Source organism: Pristiophorus japonicus, chromosome 20 (assembly GCF_044704955.1).
Source record: "Pristiophorus japonicus isolate sPriJap1 chromosome 20, sPriJap1.hap1, whole genome shotgun sequence".
In the NCBI taxonomy this organism is placed as follows: domain Eukaryota; kingdom Metazoa; phylum Chordata; class Chondrichthyes; family Pristiophoridae; genus Pristiophorus; species Pristiophorus japonicus.
The window spans coordinates 98,260,941-98,282,429 of NC_091996.1; the positions used below are offsets into that span (position 1 = coordinate 98,260,941).

Here is a 21,489-nt window from a genome sequence, read left to right on the forward strand (position 1 = left end):
TCTCACCGTTCCTCCACCCCGATCTCTCACCGTTCCTCCACCACGATCTCTCACCGTTCCTCCACCACGATCTCTCACCGTTCCTCCACCACGATCTCTCACTGTTCCTCCACCACGATCTCTCACCGTTCCTCCACCCCGATCTCTCACCGTTCCTCCACCACGATCTCTCACCGTTCCTCCACCCCGATCTCTCACCGTTCCTCCACCACGATCTCTCACCGTTCCTCCACCACAATCTCTTACCGCTCCTCCGCCACGATGTCTCACCGTTCCTCCACCACGATCTCTCACCGCTCCTCCACCCCGATCTCTCACCGCTCCTCCACCACGATCTTTCACCGTTCCTCCACCACGATCTTTCACCATTCCTTCACCACGATCTCTCACCGCTCCTCCACCACGATCTCTCACCGTTCCTCCACCACGATCTCTCACCGCTCCTCCACCACGATCTCTCACCGCTCCTCGACCCCGATCTCTCACCGCTCCTCCACCACGATCTTTCACCGTTCCTCCACCACGATCTCTCACCGCTCCTCCACCATGATCTTTCACCGCTCCTCCACCACGACCTCTCACCGCTCCTCCACCACGATCTCTCGCCGCTCCTCCACCACGATCTTTCACCGCTCCTCCACCACGATCTCTCACCGTTCCTCCACCCCGATCTCTCACCGTTCCTCCACCACGATCTCTCACCGTTCCTCCACCACAATCTCTCACCGCTCCTCCGCCACGATGTCTCACCGCTCCTCCACCACGATCTTTCACCGTTCCTCCACCACGATCTCTCACCGCTCCTCCACCACGATCTTTCACCGCTCCTCCACCACGATCTCTCACTATTCCTCCACCACGACCTCTCACCGCTCCTCCACCACGATCTCTCGCCGCTCCTCCACCACGATCTTTCACCGCTCCTCCACCACGATCTCTCGCCGCTCCTCCGCCACGATCTCTCGCCGCTCCTCCACCACGATCTCTCGCCGCTCCTCCACCACGATCTCTCACTATTCCTCGGCCACGATCTCTCACCGTTCCTCCACCACGATCTCTCACCGTTCCTCCGCCACGATCTCTCACCGTTCCTCCGCCACGATCTCTCACCGTTCCTCCACCCCGATCTCTCACCGTTCCTCCACACTGACCTTCCCGCTCCTCCGCTGTACCTGGGCCCCGCCGATGTTCCTGCCCACGGACCAAACGGTGACCTGGGTTTTGATGATGTGCAGCAGAGCAGGTCTCCAGACGTCCTGGTTCACCCTTGCCACTGGACCAAGGCCTCGCTCTGTCAAGCCCGTGTGGTGGCTGGTGTACAACGGTCACCCCACGTTAAAACAATCCACCCACAGGCATCTTCCACCTTTGATTGGAGTTCAGGACTGGAACATCGGGTCCTTCATTGAAACACCTGTGAACCCATGTGGATGTCAGCCTTCCTCGTTCGAGGACCCGCCTATGATGATGATGTGTGGGACCTTACCAAATGCCTGCTGCAAACCATCAGATTAAATCGAGTAAGACCCGTCCCTTGATTCAGTTTTCACTGAATCTATATCTATATCTGAAAGGCTATATTGGCTTTGGAGGGAGCACTGTGTCGGTTTCCCAGAATGATACCTGGATTCCAAGGTTTAAATTAAGATATGAGATTACACCCACTGGAAATTAGAGGGTCGAGCAGTGATTTGATCAAAATTTTCAAGATAATAAGGGAACAGATAGAGTAGATAGAGAGAAATGATTCCCGCTGGTTGGGGAGTCCCAGACTAGGGGCCATAGTCTAAACATTAGAGCCAGACGTTTCAGTAGTGAAATTCGGAAACATTCCTACACACACAGGATGGGAGAGGTTTGGAACTTCCTTCTGCAAAGGGCAGTTGGTGCTGGGTCAGTTGTTCATTTAACATCGCATTTTGACCAAAGGTATTAAGGAATATGGGCCAAAGGCGGGTATATGGAGTTTGTTCACAGATCAGCCATGATCACATTGAATGGCGGAACCGGCTCGAGGGGCTGAATGGGCCTCCTCCTGTTCCTGTGTAACAGGCTCGAGGGGCTGAATGGCCTCCTCCTGTTCCTGTGTAACAGGCTCGAGGGGCTGAATGGGCCTCCTCCTGTTCCTGTGTAACAGACTCGAGGAGCTGAATGGGCCTCCTCCTGTTCCTGTGTAACAGACTCGAGGAGCTGAATGAGCCTCATCCTGTTCCTGTGTAACAGGCTCGAGGGGCGGAATGGGCCTCCTCCTGTTCCTGTGTAACAGGCTGAAGGGGCTGAATGGGCCTCCTCCTGTTCCTGTGTAACAGGCTCGAGGGGCTGAATGGGCCTCCTCATGTTCCTGTGTAACAGGCTCGAGGGGCTGAATGGCCACCTCCTGTACCTGTGTAACAGGCTCGAGGGGCTGAATGGGCCTCCTGTTCCTGTGTAACAGGCTCGAGGGGCTGAATGGGCCTCCTCCTGTACCTGTGTAACAGGCTCGAGGGGCTGAATGGGCCTCCTCCTGTACCTGTGTGTAAGGTCTGGGAAACAAAGGGAGGTGATATGAGAAAACATAAACTAAATGGTATTGTGTTAAAAGGGAAGCAGAAGGATTGAGTTATTTACAGAAATCTTTGAAGCTGGGTAGATAAGTTGCTAAGTTGTTTAAAAAGAATACAGGGTCCTTGGCTTTATATGTAGTGAAATAGAGGACACCAGCGAGGAAGTTATACCATACCTTTTCAACCCCGGTTTAGGCCTCAGTTGGAGAACTGTTTACAGTTCTGAGCACCACAATTTAGGAAGGATATCAAGGCATTGGAGAGAACGTAAGAAATATATAAGAAACATTTTCTGTTGTTGTTGAAGACACAAACACAGGCATTCATCGAGAATCAACCTGCAGGTGACCACACATAGATTAAAGAGAGCCAGAGAGACCGACAGAATCGGGAAACACCGGCAAATAGACAAGAGATATTGACAAGGACTGAAAACACTTTGCGATCAGAAAATTGCCGGAGCCCCTGTGGTTAATGACACGGCTTTTGATGATTGATCTCCGGACATGCCTTGAAATTCAGGAGAACCTGTTTCGATGTTTGAAGTTCGAGATAAACCCACGGGGCGATCCCAACAGGCGCCTGGCAGCAATCAGCAACAGGAAGATACAACTTAAGCAGGCCCGAGCTCAGTCGGTAGAGTATAAGACTCTTAATCTCAGGGTCGTGGGTTCGAGCCCCATGTTGGGTGAATTATTTTCCTTAAACTTTTATGTTGCTTTCACGGGAAAACATCATTAATGAACCATTAATCTTCTTTTGCACAATGAAAGAAATGCGAACTGAGGGAGAGTTGATCATTTGATCATTTGTGCTGTGCTCTGTATAAGAACACAAGAACCAGGAGCAGGAGTCGGCCATTTGGCCCTTCGAGCCTGCCTTCTTTTGCACTGAAACAAATTATAACCGTGTTTTTAAATGAGCAGTGCGAGATATTTAGAGGGCACCTTTCAATGCTTCACATTCCGAGGTCCGAGGTCGCTTGCATCATGTGACGATGTACCCCGGACTGCTCTTGTTCCATTTTATCGCACATTAGTTTTTGGTTCAAAAATAATATCAGAAGTGGGACATAAACCCACATTTCCAGAGGAGACAGTGACCTGAACACACCCTGACTATTCAGTGCTGTGTGTGGCCACCTGCAGGTTGATTTTGAACTTTTGTGTCCTGTCACATGAAATAAATGAGTGCAGCAGGTGTATCTCTGCCTGACGCCGGGGAAACAGTGAGACCTTGCATTGTGTTGAGGTTTAATCACAGCAATATCTGCAGTCAGGAGCTGAAAAGGACGAAGAGCTGAAAAAACACAAGAAAAAAGCTCAGAAATGTCAGCAATTGTGGTAAACTCTTTAATGTGTTTCCTGCTCGTTTAGTGATGCGGTGCTCACAGAGGGAGCCCGGATTCAGAAAGTAACTCTTTCATTCAAAATCTTTAAAATAATGACATGCAATGAATTAAACTGTGTGTCGGGGGATGGGGGTGGGTGAAGATTATTTGTTTTATTCCCCATTCATTAACCGACAGCGTTGTTTTGTAGAATTGTTACTGAGGGACAGAGGAAACTTCAATAACTGAACTTTCATCATTGAAGGATTTTGAATCATTGATGAAGTTTTCTCCCCTCTCTGACTTTACTCACTCTGTATTTAGGAGACTGGTTTAAAATGTTCAGTGCTCATGCGACAAGGAACCTGGGGCGACTTTTGGTCAATTTATTTCACAGCAAAAATAGTCTCCAAAATAATGTTTCTGCCTGGGCTCGAACCAGGGACCTTTCGCGTGTGAGGCAAACGTGATAACCGCTACACTACAGAAACACTGTGGTTAAAGTAATCTTAGGGATATAACCAGAGCTTTAACCCACACAGCTGGCTGAGACTTCAGGAGCTGGTTTGACGAGAATAGAATGACGGTGCTATATTTCGGAAGGCTGTGAGTGTGGCAGGAATTGATCTCGTGTTTCCCAGACTTTACACATAGGAACAGGAGCTGGCCATTTAGCAGCGAGTGGTTAGGATCTGGAATGCACGGCTTGAAAGGGCGGTGGAGACAGACCCAATCTTATCTTTCAGACGGGAGTTGGATAAGTGTCTGAAGGAAAAACAATTGCAGGGCTCCGGGGAAAGGGCGGGGGAGTGGGACTCGCTGAGAGTCGGCACGGGCTCGAAGGGCCGAATGGCCTTCCGTGCTGTAACCATTCCATGATTTGATAAGTTAGTGGCACATTTCATAGTGTGGCTGGAAGCACAACATTGCAAAGGGACATGGATTGAGTCGGCAAAACTAGAGGCATCTGATTCAGGAGAATCGCGGGGCACGGAAATTCGGGAGTTTAATGACTTTGAAAGGAACATTTTTGTTTTGTGCCGTTTCGGTCAGAGGTTTTCCATGAAAGCAACATTCAATGAAAAGAAATGTCATCGCCCAACGTGGGGCTCGAACCCACGACCCTGAGATTAAGAGTCTCATGCTCTACCGACTGAGCTAGCCGGGCTTCTGTCCAATGCAGGTTTTTATCGCTCATTGCAGCCAGGCGCCTGTTGGCTCCGCCCCAGATGTTTAAACTTGCTGTTGAAGAACTGCCAGGGTCTTCTTGAATGGTGGACCAGGCTCGAGGGGCCGAATGGCCTACTCCGGCCCCTAATCCTTACGTGTTTATGTTTACGTCTTTATGCGGAGCTCCTTCATGGTAAACGAGCCAAAGGAGGACAGTGGAAACGTTACAAGGACACCCTCAAAGCCCCCCTGGTAAAGTGCGACATCACCACTGACACCTGGGAGACCCTGGCCACAGACCGCCCGAGGTGGAGAAAGTCCATCGGGGAGGGCGTTGAGCTCTTTGAGTCTCGACGTAAGGAGCATGAAGAGACCAAGCGCAGGCAGCGGAAGGAGCACGCGGCAAACCAGTCCCACCCACCCCTTCCCTCGACGTATGTCTGTCCCACCTGTAACAGGGTCTGTGGCTCTCGTATCCGACTGTTCAGCCATCAAAGGACTCACTTTGGGAGTGGAAGCAAGCCCCTCCTCGATCCCGAGGGACTGCCTCTGATGGTGTCGATGATTTGCGTGTGAGGCCAACGTGTTAACCGTTACACTGCGGAAACATCTCCACTTTCAGCACCAGATTACCAGAATTAAACCCAATGGGATCGGGAGAAAAGTTCCTCATATGCTCAGAGCAAAATATATCATATGACAATAGAATGTTATGAATTAATTAATGATGTTTAAATCAATGCTTCTTTTTTTTTACACAGGAGATGCATATAGATGTGTAAAATAGATGAACTATTTTTTTATAAGGTTTTGAATTAAAAGTACAATTTCCCTGACCGGGAATTGAACCCAGGCCGTGGCAGTGAGAGGACCAAATCCTAACCACTAGACCATCAGGGAACCTGGTTTGGAAAGAGATGCAGTGGTTGTGTCGAGGTTCACATCGAGCAGCTCCATAACACAGGACTCTGTGCTCTCCGGGCTGTTCCCAGGGACACACACCGAGACAGACATCACCTGCTGCTGGAGGGCCATTAACTCGGTCAAAGACGCTCTTTGGTCTTGCCGAAACTTGCTGGTCTTCCAGAGCAAGGAGATGTCCACGTCTGCATGTTGCAGACTGGCGCAATCCAAGATCCAGGATTACGTGGTGAGGGACCCACTTAAAATTGGTGCAGTTGCCGCAAAGGCAGGGTGGGGAAGGGTCACAGTTTAAAGCCCTTCTGACACGGTAAACCCAGGGGCAGGAATCAGTATAAAACTCCCCTCGGGCCGTACTTGTAACTTCTTCATTGTGTGCATGGAGCACCATGATCTGTAAACACCTCTGTAGTGCCGTGTACAATGTAAGGTCTGTTTCATGATGCACGTTGAAAAAAAGTGTAAATGTACCGTCACCCATTCCATGTACTGTGTAGTGACACGTGTGATGTAATTTGTTGAATGTACTACAAGGTATCCCGTATTGTACCGAATTGTACTGGAACTGGAAAGCAAGGGAATATATCAAACGGAACTGCCGTCAGCACCCGAATGTAGTGTATGGGATTATTGGCCACAGATAAATGGACTGAACTGCTTTTGAATGTACTGTACAAATTTTTATATGAATAAAGTATTTTTTTAAATAAAAAAAAATCTCTGCCTGACACCGGGACAGACCTTGGAGCAAGGGTCTGGTTTTTGCAACACAGCAAAGGAAATATTAATTCTGGAAGAACAATATCCAGAAGAACAGGAACCTCAACATGATTTGAACACACAATCTTCTGATCTGGAGTCAGACACACTACCGTTGCACTACGAGGCCTACACAGTGAGTTGGAGATGTTCGTCTATATGAAGGTTCTGCAATACAAGGGACTTTCAAATCCCCGCCCATTCCCACCAGGTATCACAAGCAGCGCTCACCTGACAGGCACCGGTTGGTTTGTTCGAAAACTTTTCTCTTGCTTTCACGGGAAACCATCATTCATTAACCCCTCACCTTCTGTTGCACAATCAAACAAATGCTAACTCAGGGACACGACATACTTCAATCATTTGGCCTGTGCTTTGCATCTTAACTCCAAAACCATATCCCATTTTACTCACTGTATTTTAGCTTTCTGGTTCAAAATCTTCATTGCCGATGACACCACGAATCTGGGGCAACTTTTGGCAAATTTAACAGCACCCGTTATTCCTACCATGCACACAAAATACAATCAGTAGTGAAGATAAAATCCCACCGTGCGTATTTGCAGATTCAACGCAGTAGCATTTCAAATAAACTGAAAGAATTTTACACTGAGAAGATTTGCAAGTGTTACTTGTATTTGTGTCTTTAATTAAACTTTGTGGTGTCTGACTCCCGATCATGAGGTCCTTACTGCTAGGGGGATCAAGGGGTATGGCGAGAAAGCAGGAATGGGGTACTGAAGTTGAATGTTCAGCCATGAACTCATTGAATGGCGGTGCAGGCTAGAAGGGCCGAATGGCCTACTCCTGCACCTATTTTCTATGTTTCTATGTTTCTATGTTTCTATGCCACTGCTGAATAAGAAAGGAGGGTTTGACGTTGACCAGACTGCACTGCCCCTGATATTTGTCAGCTCACCCTTTATATTCAGTGGTTTCTCACCCTTTGATGGGCCGCAGTGTAGCGGATATCACGTTGGTCTCACATTGAGTGCAGGTTGATTTTGAACTTTTGTGTCCTGTCACATGAAATAAATGAGTGCAGCAGGTGTATCTCTGCCTGACACCGGGGAAACAGTGAGACCTTGCATTGTGTTGAGGTTTAATCACAGCAATATCTGCAGTCAGGAGCTGAAAAGGACGAAGAGCTGAAAAAACACAAGAAAAAAGCTCAGAAATGTCAGCAATTGTGGTAAACTCTTTAATGTGTTTCCTGCTCGTTTAGTGATGCGGTGCTCACAGAGGGAGCCCGGATTCAGAAAGTAACTCTTTCATTCAAAATCTTTAAAATAATGACATGCAACGAATTAAACCGTGTGTCGGGGGATGGGGGTGGGTGAAGATTATTTGTTTTATTCCCCATTCATTAACCTACAGCGATGTTTTGTAGAATTGTTACTGAGGGACAGAGGAAACTTCAATAACTGAACTTTCATCATTGAAGGATTTTGAATCATTGATGAAGTTTTCTCCCCTCTCTGACTTTACTCACTCTGTATTTAGGAGACTGGTTTAAAATGTTCAGTGCTCATGCAACAAGGAACCTGGGGCGACTTTTGGTCAATTTATTTCACAGCAAAAATAGTCTCCAAAATAATGTTTCTGCCTGGGCTCGAACCAGGGACCTTTCGCGTGTGAGGCGAACGTGATAACCGCTACACTACAGAAACACTGTGGTTAAGCTAATCTTAGGTACATAACCAGAGCTTTAACCCACACAGCTGGACTATACTTCAGGAGCTGGTTTGACGAGAATAGAATGTCGGTGCGATATTTCGGAAGGCTGTGAGTGTGGCAGGAATTGATCTCGTGTTTCCCAGACTTTACACATAGGAACAGGAGCTGGCCATTTAGCAGCGAGTGGTTAGGATCTGGAATGCACGGCTTGAAAGGGCGGTGGAGACAGACCCAATCTTATCTTTCAGACGGGAGTTGGATAAGTGTCTGAAGGAAAAACAATTGCAGGGCTCCGGGGAAAGGGCGGGGGAGTGGGACTCGCTGAGAGTCGGCACGGGCTCGAAGGGCCGAATGGCCTTCCGTGCTGTAACCATTCCATGATTCGATAAGTTAGTGGCACATTTCATAGTGTGGCTGGAAGCACAACATTGCAAAGGGACATGGATTGAGTCGGCAAAACTAGAGGCATCTGATTCAGGAGAATCGCGGGGCACGGAAATTCGGGAGTTTAATGACTTTGAAAGGAACATTTTTGTTTTGTGCCGTTTCGGTCAGAGGTTTTCCATGAAAGCAACATTCAATGAAAAGAAATGTCATCGCCCAACGTGGGGCTCGAACCCACGACCCTGAGATTAAGAGTCTCATGCTCTACCGACTGAGCTAGCCGGGCTTCTGTCCAATGCAGGTTTTTATCGCTCATTGCAGCCAGGCGCCTGTTGGCTCCGCCCCAGATGTTTCAACTTGCTGTTGAAGAACTGCCAGGGTCTTCTTGAATGGTGGACCAGGCTCGAGGGGCCGAATGGCCTACTCCGGCCCCTAATCCTTACGTGTTTATGTTTACGTCTTTATGCGGAGCTCCTTCATGGTAAACGAGCCAAAGGAGGACAGAGGAAACGTTACAAGGACACCCCTCAAAGCCCCCCTGGTAAAGTGCGACATCACCACTGACACCTGGGAGACCCTGGCCACAGACCGCCCGAGGTGGAGAAAGTCCATCGGGGAGGGCGTTGAGCTCTTTGAGTCTCGACGTAAGGAGCATGAAGAGACCAAGCGCAGGCAGCGGAAGGAGCACGCGGCAAACCAGTCCCACCCACCCCTTCCCTCGACTTATGTCTGTCCCACCTGTAACAGGGTCTGTGGCTCTCGTATCCGACTGTTCAGCCATCAAAGGACTCACTTTGGGAGTGGAAGCAAGTTCTCCTCGATCCCGAGGGACTGCCTCTGATGGTGTCGATGATTTGCGTGTGAGGCCAACGTGTTAACCGTTACACTGCGGAAACATCTCCACTTTCAGCACCAGATTACCAGAATTAAACCCAATGGGATCGGGAGAAAAGTTCCTCATATGCTCAGAGCAAAATATATCATATGACAATAGAATGTTATGAATTAATTAATGATGTTTAAATCAATGCTTCTTTTTTTTTACACAGGAGATGCATATAGATGTGTAAAATAGATGAACTATTTTTTTATAAGGTTTTGAATTAAAAGTACAATTTCCCTGACCGGGAATTGAACCCAGGCCATGGCAGTGAGAGGACCAAATCCTAACCACTAGACCATCAGGGAACCTGGTTTGGAAAGGGATGCAGTGGTTGTGTCGAGGTTCACATCGAGCAGCTCCGTAACACAGGACTCTGTGCTCTCCGGGCTGTTCCCAAGGACACACCGAGACAGACATCACCTGCTGCTGGAGGGCCATTAACTCGGTCAAAGACGCTCTTTGGTCTTGCCGAAACTTGCTGGTCTTCCAGAGCAAGGAGATGTCCACGTCTGCGTGTTGCAGACTGGCGCAATCCAAGATCCAGGATTACGTGGTGAGGGACCCACTTAAAATTGGTGCAGTTGCCGCAAAGGCAGGGTGGGGAAGGGTCACAGTTTAAAGCCCTTCTGACACGGTAAACCCAGGGGCAGGAATCAGTATAAAACTCCCCTCGGGCCGTACTTGTAACTTCTTCATTGTGTACATGGAGCACCATGATCTGTAAACACCTCTGCAGTGCCGTGTACAATGTGAGGTCTGTTTCATGATGCACGTTGAAAAAAAGTGTAAATGTACCGTCACCCATTCCATGTACTGTGTAGTGACACGTGTGATGTAATTTGTTGAATGTACTACAAGGTATCCCGTATTGTACCGAATTGTACTGGAACTGGAAAGCAAGGGAATATATCAAACGGAACTGCCGTCAGCACCCGAATGTAGTGTATGGGATTATTGGCCACAGATAAATGGACTGAACTGCTTTTGAATGTACTGTACAAATTTTTATATGAATAAAGTATTTTTTTAAATAAAAAAAAATCTCTGCCTGACACCGGGACAGACCTTGGAGCAAGGGTCTGGTTTTTGCAACACAGCAAAGGAAATATTAATTCTGGAAGAACAATATCCAGAAGAACAGGAACCTCAACATGATTTGAACACACAATCTTCTGATCTGGAGTCAGACACACTACCGTTGCACTACGAGGCCTACACAGTGAGTTGGAGATGTTCGTCTATATGAAGGTTCTGCAATACAAGGGGCTTTCAAATCCCCGCCCATTCCCACCAGGTATCACAAGCAGCGCTCACCTGACAGGCACCGGTTGGTTTGTTCGAAAACTTTTCTCTTGCTTTCACGGGAAACCATCATTCATTAACCCCTCACCTTCTGTTGCACAATCAAACAAATGCTAACTCAGGGACACGACATACTTCAATCATTTGGCCTGTGCTTTGCATCTTAACTCCAAAACCATATCCCATTTTACTCACTGTATTTTAGCTTTCTGGTTCAAAATCTTCATTGCCGATGACACCACGAATCTGGGGCAACTTTTGGCAAATTTAACAGCACCCGTTATTCCTACCATGCACACAAAATACAATCAGTAGTGAAGATAAAATCCCACCGTGCGTATTTGCAGATTCAACGCAGTAGCATTTCAAATAAACTGAAAGAATTTTACACTGAGAAGATTTGCAAGTGTTACTTGTATTTGTGTCTTTAATTAAACTTTGTGGTGTCTGACTCCCGATCATGAGGTCCTTACTGCTAGGGGGATCAAGGGGTATGGCGAGAAAGCAGGAATGGGGTACTGAAGTTGAATGTTCAGCCATGAACTCATTGAATGGCGGTGCAGGCTAGAAGGGCCGAATGGCCTACTCCTGCACCTATTTTCTATGTTTCTATGTTTCTATGTTTCTATGCCACTGCTGAATAAGAAAGGAGGGTTTGACGTTGACCAGACTGCACTGCCCCTGATATTTGTCAGCTCACCCTTTATATTCAGTGGTTTCTCACCCTTTGATGGGCCGCAGTGTAGCGGATATCACGTTGGTCTCACATTGAGTGCAGGTTGATTTTGAACTTTTGTGTCCTGTCACATGAAATAAATGAGTGCAGCAGGTGTATCTCTGCCTGACACCGGGGAAACAGTGAGACCTTGCATTGTGTTGAGGTTTAATCACAGCAATATCTGCAGTCAGGAGCTGAAAAGGACGAAGAGCTGAAAAAACACAAGAAAAAAGCTCAGAAATGTCAGCAATTGTGGTAAACTCTTTAATGTGTTTCCTGCTCGTTTAGTGATGCGGTGCTCACAGAGGGAGCCCGGATTCAGAAAGTAACTCTTTCATTCAAAATCTTTAAAATAATGACATGCAACGAATTAAACCGTGTGTCGGGGGATGGGGGTGGGTGAAGATTATTTGTTTTATTCCCCATTCATTAACCTACAGCGATGTTTTGTAGAATTGTTACTGAGGGACAGAGGAAACTTCAATAACTGAACTTTCATCATTGAAGGATTTTGAATCATTGATGAAGTTTTCTCCCCTCTCTGACTTTACTCACTCTGTATTTAGGAGACTGGTTTAAAATGTTCAGTGCTCATGCAACAAGGAACCTGGGGCGACTTTTGGTCAATTTATTTCACAGCAAAAATAGTCTCCAAAATAATGTTTCTGCCTGGGCTCGAACCAGGGACCTTTCGCGTGTGAGGCAAACGTGATAACCGCTACACTACAGAAACACTGTGGTTAAGCTAATCTTAGGGATATAACCAGAGCTTTAACCCACACAGCTGGACTATACTTCAGGAGCTGGTTTGACGAGAATAGAATGTCGGTGCTATATTTCGGAAGGCTGTGAGTGTGGCAGGAATTGATCTCGTGTTTCCCAGACTTTACACATAGGAACAGGAGCTGGCCATTTAGCAGCGAGTGGTTAGGATCTGGAATGCACGGCTTGAAAGGGCGGTGGAGACAGACCCAATCTTATCTTTCAGACGGGAGTTGGATAAGTGTCTGAAGGAAAAACAATTGCAGGGCTCCGGGGAAAGGGCGGGGGAGTGGGACTCGCTGAGAGTCGGCACGGGCTCGAAGGGCCGAATGGCCTTCCGTGCTGTAACCATTCCATGATTCGATAAGTTAGTGGCACATTTCATAGTGTGGCTGGAAGCACAACATTGCAAAGGGACATGGATTGAGTCGGCAAAACTAGAGGCATCTGATTCAGGAGAATCGCGGGGCACGGAAATTCGGGAGTTTAATGACTTTGAAAGGAACATTTTTGTTTTGTGCCGTTTCGGTCAGAGGTTTTCCATGAAAGCAACATTCAATGAAAAGAAATGTCATCGCCCAACGTGGGGCTCGAACCCACGACCCTGAGATTAAGAGTCTCATGCTCTACCGACTGAGCTAGCCGGGCTTCTGTCCAATGCAGGTTTTTATCGCTCATTGCAGCCAGGCGCCTGTTGGCTCCGCCCCAGATGTTTCAACTTGCTGTTGAAGAACTGCCAGGGTCTTCTTGAATGGTGGACCAGGCTCGAGGGGCCGAATGGCCTACTCCGGCCCCTAATCCTTACGTGTTTATGTTTACGTCTTTATGCGGAACTCCTTCATGGTAAACGAGCCAAAGGAGGACAGAGGAAACGTTACAAGGACACCCTCAAAGCCCCCCTGGTAAAGTGTGACATCACAACTGACACCTGGGAGACCCTGGCCACAGACCGCCCGAGGTGGAGAAAGTCCATCTGGGAGGGCGTTGAGCTCTTTGAGTCTCGACGTAAGGAGCATGAAGAGACCAAGCGCAGGCAGCGGAAGGAGCACGCGGCAAACCAGTCCCACCCACCCCTTCCCTCGACTTATGTCTGTCCCACCTGTAACAGGGTCTGTGGCTCTCGTATCCGACTGTTCAGCCATCAAAGGACTCACTTTGGGAGTGGAAGCAAGTTCTCCTCGATCCCGAGGGACTGCCTCTGATGGTGTCGATGATTTGCGTGTGAGGCCAACGTGTTAACCGTTACACTGCGGAAACATCTCCACTTTCAGCACCAGATTACCAGAATTAAACCCAATGGGATCGGGAGAAAAGTTCCTCATATGCTCAGAGCAAAATATATCATATGACAATAGAATGTTATGAATTAATTAATGATGTTTAAATCAATGCTTCTTTTTTTTTACACAGGAGATGCATATAGATGTGTAAAATAGATGAACTATTTTTTTATAAGGTTTTGAATTAAAAGTACAATTTCCCTGACCGGGAATTGAACCCAGGCCGTGGCAGTGAGAGGACCAAATCCTAACCACTAGACCATCAGGGAACCTGGTTTGGAAAGGGATGCAGTGGTTGTGTCGAGGTTCACATCGAGCAGCTCCGTAACACAGGACTCTGTGCTCTCCGGGCTGTTCCCAAGGACACACCGAGACAGACATCACCTGCTGCTGGAGGGCCATTAACTCGGTCAAAGACGCTCTTTGGTCTTGCCGAAACTTGCTGGTCTTCCAGAGCAAGGAGATGTCCACGTCTGCGTGTTGCAGACTGGCGCAATCCAAGATCCAGGATTACGTGGTGAGGGACCCACTTAAAATTGGTGCAGTTGCCGCAAAGGCAGGGTGGGGAAGGGTCACAGTTTAAAGCCCTTCTGACACGGTAAACCCAGGGGCAGGAATCAGTATAAAACTCCCCTCGGGCCGTACTTGTAACTTCTTCATTGTGTACATGGAGCACCATGATCTGTAAACACCTCTGCAGTGCCGTGTACAATGTGAGGTCTGTTTCATGATGCACGTTGAAAAAAAGTGTAAATGTACCGTCACCCATTCCATGTACTGTGTAGTGACACGTGTGATGTAATTTGTTGAATGTACTACAAGGTATCCCGTATTGTACCGAATTGTACTGGAACTGGAAAGCAAGGGAATATATCAAACGGAACTGCCGTCAGCACCCGAATGTAGTGTATGGGATTATTGGCCACAGATAAATGGACTGAACTGCTTTTGAATGTACTGTACAAATTTTTATATGAATAAAGTATTTTTTTAAATAAAAAAAAATCTCTGCCTGACACCGGGACAGACCTTGGAGCAAGGGTCTGGTTTTTGCAACACAGCAAAGGAAATATTAATTCTGGAAGAACAATATCCAGAAGAACAGGAACCTCAACATGATTTGAACACACAATCTTCTGATCTGGAGTCAGACACACTACCGTTGCACTACGAGGCCTACACAGTGAGTTGGAGATGTTCGTCTATATGAAGGTTCTGCAATACAAGGGGCTTTCAAATCCCCGCCCATTCCCACCAGGTATCACAAGCAGCGCTCACCTGACAGGCACCGGTTGGTTTGTTCGAAAACTTTTCTCTTGCTTTCACGGGAAACCATCATTCATTAACCCCTCACCTTCTGTTGCACAATCAAACAAATGCTAACTCAGGGACACGACATACTTCAATCATTTGGCCTGTGCTTTGCATCTTAACTCCAAAACCATATCCCATTTTACTCACTGTATTTTAGCTTTCTGGTTCAAAATCTTCATTGCCGATGACACCACGAATCTGGGGCAACTTTTGGCAAATTTAACAGCACCCGTTATTCCTACCATGCACACAAAATACAATCAGTAGTGAAGATAAAATCCCACCGTGCGTATTTGCAGATTCAACGCAGTAGCATTTCAAATAAACTGAAAGAATTTTACACTGAGAAGATTTGCAAGTGTTACTTGTATTTGTGTCTTTAATTAAACTTTGTGGTGTCTGACTCCCGATCATGAGGTCCTTACTGCTAGGGGGATCAAGGGGTATGGCGAGAAAGCAGGAATGGGGTACTGAAGTTGAATGTTCAGCCATGAACTCATTGAATGGCGGTGCAGGCTAGAAGGGCCGAATGGCCTACTCCTGCACCTATTTTCTATGTTTCTATGTTTCTATGTTTCTATGCCACTGCTGAATAAGAAAGGAGGGTTTGACGTTGACCAGACTGCACTGCCCCTGATATTTGTCAGCTCACCCTTTATATTCAGTGGTTTCTCACCCTTTGATGGGCCGCAGTGTAGCGGATATCACGTTGGTCTCACATTGAGTGCAGGTTGATTTTGAACTTTTGTGTCCTGTCACATGAAATAAATGAGTGCAGCAGGTGTATCTCTGCCTGACACCGGGGAAACAGTGAGACCTTGCATTGTGTTGAGGTTTAATCACAGCAATATCTGCAGTCAGGAGCTGAAAAGGACGAAGAGCTGAAAAAACACAAGAAAAAAGCTCAGAAATGTCAGCAATTGTGGTAAACTCTTTAATGTGTTTCCTGCTCGTTTAGTGATGCGGTGCTCACAGAGGGAGCCCGGATTCAGAAAGTAACTCTTTCATTCAAAATCTTTAAAATAATGACATGCAACGAATTAAACCGTGTGTCGGGGGATGGGGGTGGGTGAAGATTATTTGTTTTATTCCCCATTCATTAACCTACAGCGATGTTTTGTAGAATTGTTACTGAGGGACAGAGGAAACTTCAATAACTGAACTTTCATCATTGAAGGATTTTGAATCATTGATGAAGTTTTCTCCCCTCTCTGACTTTACTCACTCTGTATTTAGGAGACTGGTTTAAAATGTTCAGTGCTCATGCAACAAGGAACCTGGGGCGACTTTTGGTCAATTTATTTCACAGCAAAAATAGTCTCCAAAATAATGTTTCTGCCTGGGCTCGAACCAGGGACCTTTCGCGTGTGAGGCGAACGTGATAACCGCTACACTACAGAAACACTGTGGTTAAGCTAATCTTAGGTACATAACCAGAGCTTTAACCCACACAGCTGGACTATACTTCAGGAGCTGGTTTGACGAGAATAGAATGTCGGTGCTATATTTCGGAAGGCTGTGAGTGTGGCAGGAATTGATCTCGTGTTTCCCAGACTTTACACATAGGAACAGGAGCTGGCCATTTCGCAGCGAGTGGTTAGGATCTGGAATGCACGGCTTGAAAGGGCGGTGGAGACAGACCCAATCTTATCTTTCAGACGGGAGTTGGATAAGTGTCTGAAGGAAAAACAATTGCAGGGCTCCGGGGAAAGGGCGGGGGAGTGGGACTCGCTGAGAGTCGGCACGGGCTCGAAGGGCCGAATGGCCTTCCGTGCTGTAACCATTCCATGATTCGATAAGTTAGTGGCACATTTTATAGTGTGGCTGGAAGCACAACATTGCAAAGGGACATGGATTGAGTCGGCAAAACTAGAGGCATCTGATTCAGGAGAATCGCGGGGCACGGAAATTCGGGAGTTTAATGACTTTGAAAGGAACATTTTTGTTTAGTGCCGTTTCGGTCAGAGGTTTTCCATGAAAGCAACATTCAATGAAAAGAAATGTCATCGCCCAACGTGGGGCTCGAACCCACGACCCTGAGATTAAGAGTCTCATGCTCTACCGACTGAGCTAGCCAGGCTTCTGTCCAATGCAGGTTTTTATCGCTCATTGCAGCCAGGCGCCTGTTGGCTCCGCCCCAGATGTTTCAACTTGCTGTTGAAGAACTGCCAGGGTCTTCTTGAATGGTGGACCAGGCTCGAGGGGCCGAATGGCCTACTCCGGCCCCTAATCCTTACGTGTTTATGTTTACGTCTTTATGCGGAACTCCTTCATGGTAAACGAGCCAAAGGAGGACAGAGGAAACGTTACAAGGACACCCTCAAAGCCCCCCTGGTAAAGTGTGACATCACCACTGACACCTGGGAGACCCTGGCCACAGACCGCCCGAGGTGGAGAAAGTCCATCTGGGAGGGCGTTGAGCTCTTTGAGTCTCGACGCAAGGAGCATGAAGAGACCAAGCGCAGGCAGCGGAAGGAGCACGCGGCAAACCAGTCCCACCCACCCCTTCCCTCGACTTATGTCTGTCCCACCTGTAACATGGTCTGTGGCTCTCGTATCCGACTGTTCAGCCATCAAAGGACTCACTTTGGGAGTGGAAGCAAGTTCTCCTCGATCCCGAGGGACTGCCTCTGATGGTGTCGATGATTTGCGTGTGAGGCCAACGTGTTAACCGTTACACTGCGGAAACATCTCCACTTTCAGCACCAGATTACCAGAATTAAACCCAATGGGATCGGGAGAAAAGTTCCTCATATGCTCAGAGCAAAATATATCATATGACAATAGAATGTTATGAATTAATTAATGATGTTTAAATCAATGCTTCTTTTTTTTTACACAGGAGATGCATATAGATGTGTAAAATAGATGAACTATTTTTTTATAAGGTTTTGAATTAAAAGTACAATTTCCCTGACCGGGAATTGAACCCAGGCCGTGGCAGTGAGAGGACCAAATCCTAACCACTAGACCATCAGGGAACCTGGTTTGGAAAGAGATGCAGTGGTTGTGTCGAGGTTCACATCGAGCAGCTCCGTAACACAGGACTCTGTGCTCTCCGGGCTGTTCCCAAGGACACACCGAGACAGACATCACCTGCTGCTGGAGGGCCATTAACTCGGTCAAAGACGCTCTTTGGTCTTGCCGAAACTTGCTGGTCTTCCAGAGCAAGGAGATGTCCACGTCTGCGTGTTGCAGACTGGCGCAATCCAAGATCCAGGATTACGTGGTGAGGGACCCACTTAAAATTGGTGCAGTTGCCGCAAAGGCAGGGTGGGGAAGGGTCACAGTTTAAAGCCCTTCTGACACGGTAAACCCAGGGGCAGGAATCAGTATAAAACTCCCCTCGGGCCGTACTTGTAACTTCTTCATTGTGTACATGGAGCACCATGATCTGTAAACACCTCTGTAGTGCCGTGTACAATGTAAGGTCTGTTTCATGATGCACGTTGAAAAAAAGTGTAAATGTACCGTCACCCATTCCATGTACTGTGTAGTGACACGTGTGATGTAATTTGTTGAATGTACTACAAGGTATCCCGTATTGTACCGAATTGTACTGGAACTGGAAAGCAAGGGAATATATCAAACGGAACTGCCGTCAGCACCCGAATGTAGTGTATGGGATTATTGGCCACAGATAAATGGACTGAACTGCTTTTGAATGTACTGTACAAATTTTTATATGAATAAAGTATTTTTTTAAATAAAAAATAATCTCTGCCTGACACCGGGACAGACCTTGGAGCAAGGGTCTGGTTTTTGCAACACAGCAAAGGAAATATTAATTCTGGAAGAACAATATCCAGAAGAACAGGAACCTCAACATGATTTGAACACACAATCTTCTGATCTGGAGTCAGACACACTACCGTTGCACTACGAGGCCTACACAGTGAGTTGGAGATGTTCGTCTATATGAAGGTTCTGCAATACAAGGGGCTTTCAAATCCCCGCCCATTCCCACCAGGTATCACAAGCAGCGCTCACCTGACAGGCACCGGTTGGTTTGTTCGAAAACTTTTCTCTTGCTTTCACGGGAAACCATCATTCATTAACCCCTCACCTTCTGTTGCACAATCAAACAAATGCTAACTCAGGGACACGACATACTTCAATCATTTGGCCTGTGCTTTGCATCTTAACTCCAAAACCATATCCCATTTTACTCACTGTATTTTAGCTTTCTGGTTCAAAATCTTCATTGCCGATGACACCACGAATCTGGGGCAACTTTTGGCAAATTTAACAGCACCCGTTATTCCTACCATGCACACAAAATACAATCAGTAGTGAAGATAAAATCCCACCGTGCGTATTTGCAGATTCAACGCAGTAGCATTTCAAATAAACTGAAAGAATTTTACACTGAGAAGATTTGCAAGTGTTACTTGTATTTGTGTCTTTAATTAAACTTTGTGGTGTCTGACTCCCGATCATGAGGTCCTTACTGCTAGGGGGATCAAGGGGTATGGCGAGAAAGCAGGAATGGGGTACTGAAGTTGAATGTTCAGCCATGAACTCATTGAATGGCGGTGCAGGCTAGAAGGGCCGAATGGCCTACTCCTGCACCTATTTTCTATGTTTCTATGTTTCTATGTTTCTATGCCACTGCTGAATAAGAAAGGAGGGTTTGACGTTGACCAGACTGCACTGCCCCTGATATTTGTCAGCTCACCCTTTATATTCAGTGGTTTCTCACCCTTTGATGGGCCGCAGTGTAGCGGATATCACGTTGGTCTCACATTGAGTGCAGGTTGATTTTGAACTTTTGTGTCCTGTCACATGAAATAAATGAGTGCAGCAGGTGTATCTCTGCCTGACACCGGGGAAACAGTGAGACCTTGCATTGTGTTGAGGTTTAATCACAGCAATATCTGCAGTCAGGAGCTGAAAAGGACGAAGAGCTGAAAAAACACAAGAAAAAAGCTCAGAAATGTCAGCAATTGTGGTAAACTCTTTAATGTGTTTCCTGCTCGTTTAGTGATGCGGTGCTCACAGAGGGAGCCCGGATTCAGAAAGTAACTCTTTCATTCAAAATCTTTAAAATAATGACATGCAACGAATTAAACCGTGTGTCGGGGGATGGGGGTGGGTGAAGATTATTTGTTTTATTCCCCATTCATTAACCTACAGCGATGTTTTGTAGAATTGTTACTGAGGGACAGAGGAAACTTCAATAACTGAACTTTCATCATTGAAGGATTTTGAATCATTGATGAAGTTTTCTCCCCTCTCTGACTTTACTCACTCTGTATTTAGGAGACTGGTTTAAAATGTTCAGTGCTCATGCAACAAGGAACCTGGGGCGACTTTTGGTCAATTTATTTCACAGCAAAAATAGTCTCCAAAATAATGTTTCTGCCTGGGCTCGAACCAGGGACCTTTCGCGTGTGAGGCGAACGTGATAACCGCTACACTACAGAAACACTGTGGTTAAGCTAATCTTAGGTACATAACCAGAGCTTTAACCCACACAGCTGGACTATACTTCAGGAGCTGGTTTGACGAGAATAGAATGTCGGTGCTATATTTCGGAAGGCTGTGAGTGTGGCAGGAATTGATCTCGTGTTTCCCAGACTTTACACATAGGAACAGGAGCTGGCCATTTCGCAGCGAGTGGTTAGGATCTGGAATGCACGGCTTGAAAGGGCGGTGGAGACAGACCCAATCTTATCTTTCAGACGGGAGTTGGATAAGTGTCTGAAGGAAAAACAATTGCAGGGCTCCGGGGAAAGGGCGGGGGAGTGGGACTCGCTGAGAGTCGGCACGGGCTCGAAGGGCCGAATGGCCTTCCGTGCTGTAACCATTCCATGATTCGATAAGTTAGTGGCACATTTTATAGTGTGGCTGGAAGCACAACATTGCAAAGGGACATGGATTGAGTCGGCAAAACTAGAGGCATCTGATTCAGGAGAATCGCGGGGCACGGAAATTCGGGAGTTTAATGACTTTGAAAGGAACATTTTTGTTTAGTGCCGTTTCGGTCAGAGGTTTTCCATGAAAGCAACATTCAATGAAAAGAAATGTCATCGCCCAACGTGGGGCTCGAACCCACGACCCTGAGATTAAGAGTCTCATGCTCTACCGACTGAGCTAGCCAGGCTTCTGTCCAATGCAGGTTTTTATCGCTCATTGCAGCCAGGCGCCTGTTGGCTCCGCCCCAGATGTTTCAACTTGCTGTTGAAGAACTGCCAGGGTCTTCTTGAATGGTGGACCAGGCTCGAGGGGCCGAATGGCCTACTCCGGCCCCTAATCCTTACGTGTTTATGTTTACGTCTTTATGCGGAACTCCTTCATGGTAAACGAGCCAAAGGAGGACAGAGGAAACGTTACAAGGACACCCTCAAAGCCCCCCTGGTAAAGTGTGACATCACCACTGACACCTGGGAGACCCTGGCCACAGACCGCCCGAGGTGGAGAAAGTCCATCTGGGAGGGCGTTGA

General features: G+C 47.1%; 14 non-coding genes across 14 annotated transcripts; all 14 read right to left on the bottom strand.

Moving 5' to 3' along the window:
- Positions 1-4,291: 4,291 nt before the first annotated feature.
- Positions 4,292-4,364, bottom strand: trnav-cac (transfer RNA valine (anticodon CAC)). The gene has a single exon. It is a non-coding gene; the product is annotated as a tRNA-Val (tRNA).
- A 604-nt stretch (positions 4,365-4,968) lies between these two features.
- trnak-cuu (transfer RNA lysine (anticodon CUU)) lies at positions 4,969-5,041 on the bottom strand. Its single transcript has one exon. It is a non-coding gene; the product is annotated as a tRNA-Lys (tRNA).
- Positions 5,042-5,871: 830 nt separating this feature from the next.
- trnae-cuc (transfer RNA glutamic acid (anticodon CUC)) lies at positions 5,872-5,943 on the bottom strand. The gene has a single exon. It is a non-coding gene; the product is annotated as a tRNA-Glu (tRNA).
- A 2,377-nt stretch (positions 5,944-8,320) lies between these two features.
- trnav-cac (transfer RNA valine (anticodon CAC)) lies at positions 8,321-8,393 on the bottom strand. Its single transcript has one exon. It is a non-coding gene; the product is annotated as a tRNA-Val (tRNA).
- Positions 8,394-8,997: 604 nt separating this feature from the next.
- On the bottom strand, positions 8,998-9,070 carry trnak-cuu (transfer RNA lysine (anticodon CUU)). Its single transcript has one exon. It is a non-coding gene; the product is annotated as a tRNA-Lys (tRNA).
- Positions 9,071-9,900: 830 nt separating this feature from the next.
- On the bottom strand, positions 9,901-9,972 carry trnae-cuc (transfer RNA glutamic acid (anticodon CUC)). The gene has a single exon. It is a non-coding gene; the product is annotated as a tRNA-Glu (tRNA).
- A 2,375-nt stretch (positions 9,973-12,347) lies between these two features.
- On the bottom strand, positions 12,348-12,420 carry trnav-cac (transfer RNA valine (anticodon CAC)). Its single transcript has one exon. It is a non-coding gene; the product is annotated as a tRNA-Val (tRNA).
- Positions 12,421-13,024: 604 nt separating this feature from the next.
- trnak-cuu (transfer RNA lysine (anticodon CUU)) lies at positions 13,025-13,097 on the bottom strand. The gene has a single exon. It is a non-coding gene; the product is annotated as a tRNA-Lys (tRNA).
- An 829-nt stretch (positions 13,098-13,926) lies between these two features.
- trnae-cuc (transfer RNA glutamic acid (anticodon CUC)) lies at positions 13,927-13,998 on the bottom strand. The gene has a single exon. It is a non-coding gene; the product is annotated as a tRNA-Glu (tRNA).
- Positions 13,999-16,373: 2,375 nt separating this feature from the next.
- Positions 16,374-16,446, bottom strand: trnav-cac (transfer RNA valine (anticodon CAC)). The gene has a single exon. It is a non-coding gene; the product is annotated as a tRNA-Val (tRNA).
- Positions 16,447-17,050: 604 nt separating this feature from the next.
- On the bottom strand, positions 17,051-17,123 carry trnak-cuu (transfer RNA lysine (anticodon CUU)). The gene has a single exon. It is a non-coding gene; the product is annotated as a tRNA-Lys (tRNA).
- An 829-nt stretch (positions 17,124-17,952) lies between these two features.
- trnae-cuc (transfer RNA glutamic acid (anticodon CUC)) lies at positions 17,953-18,024 on the bottom strand. Its single transcript has one exon. It is a non-coding gene; the product is annotated as a tRNA-Glu (tRNA).
- Positions 18,025-20,399: 2,375 nt separating this feature from the next.
- trnav-cac (transfer RNA valine (anticodon CAC)) lies at positions 20,400-20,472 on the bottom strand. Its single transcript has one exon. It is a non-coding gene; the product is annotated as a tRNA-Val (tRNA).
- A 604-nt stretch (positions 20,473-21,076) lies between these two features.
- trnak-cuu (transfer RNA lysine (anticodon CUU)) lies at positions 21,077-21,149 on the bottom strand. The gene has a single exon. It is a non-coding gene; the product is annotated as a tRNA-Lys (tRNA).
- Between the last annotated feature and the right edge of the window lie 340 nt (positions 21,150-21,489).